General features: G+C 42.9%; 1 long non-coding RNA gene across 4 annotated transcripts; it reads right to left on the reverse strand.

The window, feature by feature from the left end:
- Positions 1-2,416: 2,416 nt before the first annotated feature.
- Positions 2,417-8,424, reverse strand: LOC124652266. Of its 4 annotated transcripts, none has more exons than XR_006987654.1 (6): positions 7,785-8,424; positions 7,530-7,630; positions 7,266-7,391; positions 7,047-7,166; positions 5,917-6,008; positions 2,417-5,743 (listed from the first exon to the last, which is right to left on the reverse strand). It is a non-coding gene; the product is annotated as an uncharacterized LOC124652266 (long non-coding RNA). The 4 variants fall into 4 exon arrangements; XR_006987652.1 differs by having other exon boundaries at positions 2,417-6,008; positions 7,785-7,948; positions 8,130-8,423; XR_006987653.1 differs by having other exon boundaries at positions 2,417-6,008; positions 7,266-7,382.
- Positions 8,425-8,646: the final 222 nt, after the last annotated feature.

Genomic DNA, 8,646 nt, shown 5'->3' on the forward strand with positions numbered 1-8,646 from the left:
CAGTTCAGTTTGCGGCAAATTATGGCTGGCAAGGAGATCTGATGTCCAGTACTAATTGGCCGATGTCAGCCAAGCGAATTTTCTGATCTTCAATCATGCCCAGCAGTCCTATTAATCTTAAGATACATCTGTTTTTCGGTAAAGACTTGAGATGCACCTTACTGCTGAAAAAGGTGTCAGGCAGAGTACTGATCGATCCTGTCGATCGCTAGAGAAGCTAACACGGATCATCACAGCGACGCAGTTGATATCCTGAGCCAAATCTAGACAGCGACCGATCCCATCCAGCTCGCGCTCAATCGGGCGGACAGTCTCCCGTCCAGCGCACGGGCGGCAGCGGCGAACAGGTGCCACCGACGACTATTGTCAGGCCGTGCCGCCGATGCATGCCTGTCCTTCTGACAGTTGCCATTGCAAGACCGTGCCTACTCCCATGGCCGTCGCCGCTGCATGTCCATGCTTACCGCCGCCCCTGTTCCCCTACTCTCGATCGGTCAGGAGGCGTGGTTGCGTGGGTTTGCTGGGTATGGCTGGTCCGCGTGTGGATGGTTCATGCTAGACGAGGGCGTCCTGGACAAGCGCTTCCTATTCGAATACAGACTGAATCAACCGTATCCGGAACAAATTCTCACGCGGACAGGAAACTAAAGTTAACAATGAAAAACACATGCGACGGACGACGAAAAGCTAGACGGACGACGGAAACACGAACGGACCAAACCACGGAAACACTTTTCCCTTTATTATTAGGTATAGACTAGGAAGCAAACCCGTGCGTTGCACCGGGATTGATAATTTTTTTCTTTTGAATATAAAATGTTGGCACGAGCACCGAGTGATAAAATTAAATTTTGGTCGGAAAATGTTTGCACGGCCCTAATTTTCCTGAAAATAGATTGACTCGCACAGTCCAATTATATTTTGTACCCAGAGGAACATGAAGTTCACAAATTTTGAATTCAAACATATTTAAAGAAAATTGGAAATAATGGTACAATCACGGTCCTGTTTGGCTAAAAAATCCCTGACCCAAGAATGCAGGGGTACGGTTCTGCTGTTGGTACACAACAAATGGGCGTTTTCTCACTTAGTACTATTGAAATAGCTTCACATTTTTATGGGCATGATGTGTCTGTGGTACCGCAGGCATAAATTTCCATGCTCAGGTGTGTCATCACTTGTTTTCCATCAACGTGAGAAGAATCTGGTAAGCCTAAACTATCAGTCTCTTGTTTGTTCCTCTTACTGGTGGCAGAGATCAGAATGGGCAGGCAGAGCCATGGGCCGGAAGGGGATGCGCGCGCGAGGATGCATGCGGAGGTGGACGCGGTGGTACTCAGCAGCCGACCGCGCCGATCGCCAGGCGACACAACAAGCACCTCCGCCTACCGGCAATGTCAACGTCTCCGCTCCATGCCGAATGCTTAAACGGCGACTTTGTCAAAGCGCCTGGGCGTTGCGCCAGCGTGGATGAAGCTTGGAAAAAATCGTAGTTAAACAGCAATCTTCAGAGGAAACATAAGCTAAGCCTTCTAAAACCCATCAGCTCCCGGCATCTCAATTCTTGATTGGCCTCCAGTGCATGGAGGCGCCACGCCGTTTTCTCGTCTGCGAGGTGGCAGAAATGGTGGAGCTTCATCAGGACCTCGGTCTTCTACACCTGTCCCTTCATGGATTCAGTCTGCACCACGATAGCAACAACGCCGTTTTTTTTCCACGGCAGGTACACGACGACCAGAGTACAGAACCAACCGATCGATCCTCCTGGGAAAAATAGCGACCCAAGCGATCCCAGAGTCGTCTTGTTTGCAAAGAGAAATCCTCAGCCGGCCGCCAGTGGCCGCGCACATCGTTCCTTCGGTGGTTTCAGCCGGCCAGCGAAACCGTGAAGGTGAGCCGCAAGCCGCGGCGATCGGGCGACTTTGGTAGGCGGCCACTTCAGAGAGACGGCAATTCCGGTGAGCTGCGACTGAAGCTGCTCTACTCGGTGCTATCCTGCGTATGTGCCCGTGCTGTTTCTTACTGCGTCTCAAATCTCGATTTCCAGCCCGATGTCCAGCAAAATCTGGCGAGTTATTGGGATTCAATTTCTGAGGGATCGTGTTGAATAAGAACTCCTTGTGGTTCGACATGGGCCGATTCGTCTGGCCGACATGATCAGGTGAGGTTCAAAACGCCGGCGATGGCGAGGTGTCGAACAGAAGAGATAGCGGGCGATGGCGATGAGGCAGCGACAGCAAGGCGACATGGGCTCTAGGCGTGTGGCCGTTCGAGTTTTACTAGATTTAGATGTGCGCCTTGGCGCACGATCCCGTGTAACTCATGTCGTCGATGCAGATTTTGTATGAAGAGGATAAAAAACCCATCGTACGATTGATTAAAATTAGTGATGTTCTGAATGTCAATGAGGATGAAGTTGTACATGTAACTGCATTAATAAAGCAACTCGGTGAAAAGCACACAACATTCCGTCTGAAGCTACTCAATTATAATCCGAGACAAAACATCAAAAACACGTATCAATTCCCTTTTAGTTACAGTAAAAGGAAATGATATTATAGCAAACAAAGACACACATTAGTAGGCAGTAGTATACAATGATTCAAGATCCATAACACATGCCAATTACTCATCTATATTCGTTCTGCAAACCCATAGAAGTTGTACATGAGAATCTTGACAATGCTAAACAGGGTGGCGCACATTCACCACCAACAATGAATTTTTATGAGATAGATCGTGATCATCAGTAGCTTCTTCTTCATAATAGTAAATAGTCATTTCCCCAGAATCTGATAATAGTAAACAGTAGCAGATAAAATTTCATTGATACATTTTCCCAAATCCTTATAATAGTAAATAGGTGGCCCACATTCGTCGCCAAAAATGCCTTTTTATGAGATAGCTGGTGTCAGTAGCTGCTTCTTCATCTTCAGACAACAAACTGGGAAGTACATCTAGGTTTTCTTATAATGATAATTAAAGGTTATAAGACTTGCCAATATAGTCTGAAGAATCTACTACATAATTTCCGAAAAGAAGGGTTACTACTAAGAAACTGGAGAACTTTAACAAAATGAAATCAAACTTAATAAAACAGTGAAAATTTGAAAAAGATACCTTGGCACATTTTTAAGAAGCCACAAAAAAACTCTGTTTGAAGGCAGTAAAGAAAGCCAAACCATTAGCAGCTGATAACTGCCTCTGGTTTCTACCAGCCAGAGTTTTTTTATGAACTTGAAAAAATTGCTCTGCAGCAACTTCTTTAGGTGGTATAGAATCCAAAACTAAACAATTAGAGGGTATGAGGCATGTTTAGACCCGTATCTTTCATTTTGTAGGAACGGACAAACCCGATTGAGGACAACCTTGTCGACATTGCAATAGCACCAATCCTATTGAAATGTTTTAGAAAAAAACAAGAACTACATCAACATAGCAGAGTGACACAATGGGTCCCTTTCACTGAAGGCACCAATCTTCATGGCTTCTTCGTTGAAAACATGAGGAACATATTTGACATAACTTGTAAGGAGAGTATCTAGCCGACCGTATAAAAGGTTTTTTAGACCTTAGAAAATCAATGAAATATTTATGCATGGAAAGTGCAGCTTTAGCAGATGACAATGCGGCAGATCGAACTTTTAAATGGCTCTTGCTTTCGGTATTCGCACTGTCACCACCATCACTTTGTAATTCTACTCGTAGTAAAATGTTGGTAAGAGTTGCCATTGCTAACAGTGATGATGATATTACCTAACACAGGGAGACAGAATAGTGGATGCCAGGTATTGGAAGCACAGTAGACATTTATAGATAAAATACCATATGAAAAAATTATATCCAACAACTAAACATAATGAATTCTCTTACAAAGTTATATAACTATTGGCTATTTCATAATGTGAAGTCCTTTTACAAGACGGTATGAGACACACAATGTAAATACTGTTACTAAAATATTTAGGCATCAGTGAGGCTACACTGAGCAAAACAAAGTAACAAAGCAGCATCCAGAGTGAGTATGTCCAAGTATGTACTGTTGAAGGAACTTTGAAATCTTACTAAAACAAGAACCTATACCAACCAGATAAAATTCCTCCAAATTCAGATAGCTAGAATTGGTTGTATTTAATATCCACTTAGAGGATAAATTAAACAGATGCAGCTGAATAAAAAAAAGCTTAGTGTACTACAGATTTGTCAACTCTACATAATCGATGATTTGAACACCCATAATGTTAAGGAAAGACAGTTGTGTACTATATGTTCCTTCCCTTACCTCTCAGCTATTGACTGTTTAAACATCCTAATTCTGAATATATTGACAGATGTGTAATTTCGTTACCACCCAAAAGTTGTCCAAGGAAAGGTGCTCCCATTTCAAGCTATCAGCTAGGCTATACCTAACTAAATGAGAGTTTCTGAAGCTTGGCCTGCCTCCCATCTAAACTTATAAGCTAAGGAAATGTTATATATTTTCCTGAGTTGTTCCTTCAGCAACTAACTATCTCTGAAATCTCTCCAAATCCTCCTATTTGAATACAAAGTAAACTATTATGGCGGTAGCACTTAATTTAGCAATTAGTTGGTTAATATAATTTGATTGTCAGAAATTTCTGCATAGAGTTAATTATCTATAAGCTACATACTACAATCAAGTTCGCTAAATGAGAACACACCCAATAATATATCAGTGTACACATGAATAAGAAACTGAAAAAAGGTATCCATTAGCACGCTCGCGAATTGGAACTCTTAAAACTGCAAACTACGGCCAAACTTGCTAATACGCGAAACACCCTGCAATATTTGTGGTACAAAGTCCCCAAAACCATAGGAACCACATTGAAGACAGAGCCAGGTTTGTAAGTCTTCAACTCCCTAAACCATTTATGCTTTTATTTTCAGTTGCAACTATTTAATAGGGAAGCACACTGAATATGCACCACAAATTACCTAATATTGGCTAATTTATCTAATTATAAGCCTGCTTGATGACATGGACCAGAGAGAGGCTGACCTATTATTGGAGATCCAACTGCTCATTGAACAGGTTGTGACCAGCGGGAGCAAATGCTCCAAGCCCAGGACGTAGTAAGTTTTGTGAGAATAGGTGGCGTTCTCCGAACTGCATTTGAAAAATTTGCATATCTTCTCATGTTACTGTACCTGGAATTGATTTTTTTATGCGAGAATGGTGTAACGCTCAGGTTAAATTGCAGTCCGCTACTGGATGCAGTAACTGAACCAAATACAGAATAAATTAAAATACACAAAAGAAATGGGCATACACTCAAGATTTATCTGTCCAGTTCCTTCTGATCAAGCTGTCAAATGTCTTGCAACTTACTTAATTGTTCATCGAACAAATTGACATGCTCCTTCCCAATGTCCCAAGTCCAAACAATATCCCAGAATTGGTAGGCTAGTCAAATAGGCAAATAATTCACACAGAGAGAGCTTCTCTTTGCCAAGTTACGACATGGGGTCAGGTAGGACAAAAGGAAGATCAAGTTAGCTAGCCGAAGCGCAAAAAATGCAAGTGTGGAGACACTTGGAACCCAACCATTCCATATGGATAAGAATAAGAGAAATCTTATAAAATAGGAATAAGCCTTAATTATCACGTATAGATGCCATAATAAGTTTTGAGAAGCAGAACATGAATATATAATGAATATCATATCTTACCTTGTTGCAATAACCCGTCAGTGAAAATTAGGAGGGCGTGTTCATGGATCTACAAATGCTTAAATTTCTCAATATAAATCCATCAAATATTAATATAATTCAGTTGCAAAAAAATGAGGAAAACGAACAGATAAAAAAAGTATCTGCACACACAAAGATGATATGTTCTAGGAATTAAAAAAGAGGAGTGAAAGCAAGGGAGGAAGAGGGGAGTCTAGGCACCTGCGAGAGGTCCAACCCCGCAAAGACCTGGGTGTGAGGTCAGCTCCGGCAGCGTCCTGCGCCTTTCCTCCTGACCGGCTGGGAGAAGACACCTGGAAGAACAATAACATGACACAGATCAAACAAAGGCCAAAGAAGCCCTTTATGAACGGCAAAATATATTGAAAAGACAAGTCAAAAGGGGTGATAGGGAAAGTTGAGGGAGGCGATCAAATAGAAAAAAAAATAACAATCTGTAACATCAAAAGACAGAAGGGAGTAGAGCAAACCAGTCATATCAGAAAATAAAAGATTTCACTTACAAAAAATTTATGTAGGTTAATACTCAGATTGACTACATCAAAAGCCTGAGAAGATGCATCGGGAAATATATCCGAAAGCGGCAAAAAGAAGTAAATGTAGCAGCAAAATCGTGAATACGAAGCTACGGACAAATTTAACTGGGTTTGGCAGCCTTAGTAATGACCATGAATAAGTAGCATATATGTATTTTGTAATAGCTTGTATCTACCACTCGAAAGCAATCAAGTACCTATCAGTCTATCACAAGAAAAAATAGTTGCATCATATCTGTAGCTGGCCTAATAACTAACTATCACTGTCCAACAATACTATAGGATAGGATATGGTGCGATGTTCTTAGCAAGCATGAAACTAAAAATGCCACTGAAAACTGGAGAAGAGATGGGAAAGGTAGAAGTGGCCGAAACATAATCAAAATTGCTTAACCTAGTCCTAAAGCTCCTACAACACAAAATGAAACATAACTGCATTTTAGGCTCTTGTGGGAAAAGCTGGCACAAACATCATCCAAGAACCAGACTCCAAATAGTTTAGAGATGCGTTGTAAACTTGAAATTAATTTTTAAGCAAAATATCTGAGCCAAGAGCATAACTACAGGCAGCAGAAGTACTATACATATACTTGCAACTGAAATATAAACTAAATTTATGAGAAAATGAGGCAATCAACAATTCTCTTCACAAATAAGAAAACACAGGAAAATATTTTATTGGCTGGATTGTTTTCCTTACAAACTAAATACACTTCTCATGTGTATTGAGTCCGCTATAAGGCATCCCCAACTTATCCATGTTCGAGGAATTCATCTAGGTAAGGAGAGGCTCACTTTCGGTCATGGGTGTCTCAGGGTGGTTTAGCAACGCCTCGTGCTCGCCAAGGGCGAGGATGACCGTGTCGACACCGTGAATGACTCGGGTGTCCACATCTGCGCCTCCTTCCATTATACCTGATTACCAGTAAAAAGACGGCCTGAGGTGCAAGACGAACTGCAACAGGAGCGAGATAAATCGAAGGCAATATTGGACAAGAGTGAAGGTAATATTACCGCACAATGCCTATCCATCTCCATCAAACATATTCCCCTCCCACTTAAGAGAGCAGGCCGGCCGTTGGTGACCACAGAAATAATATTCATTAACCCATCTCCTAACATTGCTTTGTGCTGCTTCACCTTGAGAATTATAAATTAATATTCAATAGAGAACATAATTTTCTTATAAGCTTACCACAAGAACAAACAAAATAGGAAATCTGAAAACGAAATGCTAACATAAACATGTGAGATTCTGTACTGAAGAAGTGAGCTCACCTTCTAGCTCGACTTGCTACTATACTGTAGAAGTTAGTACCTCCGAGATAACATAAATTTATTGTATGATTTACCATAAAATCCACATGAGATCAGCTTTTCTGAAATGAAATGCAAACATAATATAAGAGATCATCGGAAGAAGTGACCTAATAATCCAGCATATATATATAATAACCTACAATTGTGATATGACATACTAAACACCACAAAATGGACAATGGTCAGCAGGTGAAATTCATAATTCTCCCGTACCTAGTTTATCATATGCCAGAAAAGTACAAGATGAGCCCAAGAGGCCAGCAAATGGGGGACTGGAATTTTCCACAGGAACCCTACTTTTTATGGGACCAGAAAATAAATGAATAAGCATTGCATCTTGCCGATTCACTATCTCCACCTTGTCGTAACTCCTTATCCTGCAAGAACAGGCACATAATAGAGCAAGAAAGTCTGAAGTTTCAATATGCCGGAAATTGAATCAATCTTGTTACTGAAGAGTAGTTACTCCACCATGCAGTTGGTCTCAGGATAAGATAATTGGCTATGTACTTGGATGGTTCCCTCTACAGGGAAAAAAAGGAGAAGGAGGGTAGGCACCTGGGCAGGTCGTGGGTGCCCTCCTAGACGAATTGGGCACTGCACCACCGTCTGTAGCATATTTCTTTGGCCAAGAACGACGATGGCCGAACGAAATTCACAACGTCCTCCATTGCAAGGAAAAGGAAGAAGAGGGGAAGCAGTTGCCCTGCTGCTAGTCGGCGCCCTCCTTGACGAACTGGGGCCTCCTACGCCGTCAGCTCTCCCCCGCGGTAGTCGCCGGCCCCCTAGCGAGGGCTGCTGCTCCTCACGGCTGCTGACCAGGAGATGTCGGCGTCGACCACGCGAGGAGGCGCTGGTCCCGGCGATGGCGAGGACAAGGCGACGCTGCTCCCGGCGACGGCGACATCTGCGGCTTGACGATGTGCTACCTCGGCGGTCGCGGCGTCGACGACGAGAGGCGGACGCGGCGCAGCACACCACGAAGGACACGCGGGGGTTCTCGTCGACGGCCTGGCGGCTCCTCCGCACGTGCCTCCTCATCGTGGCCGTGCGTCCCCACCGTGTGCACGGCAGC

This window comes from Lolium rigidum, chromosome 5 (assembly GCF_022539505.1).
Source record: "Lolium rigidum isolate FL_2022 chromosome 5, APGP_CSIRO_Lrig_0.1, whole genome shotgun sequence".
Classification (NCBI taxonomy): domain Eukaryota; kingdom Viridiplantae; phylum Streptophyta; class Magnoliopsida; order Poales; family Poaceae; genus Lolium; species Lolium rigidum.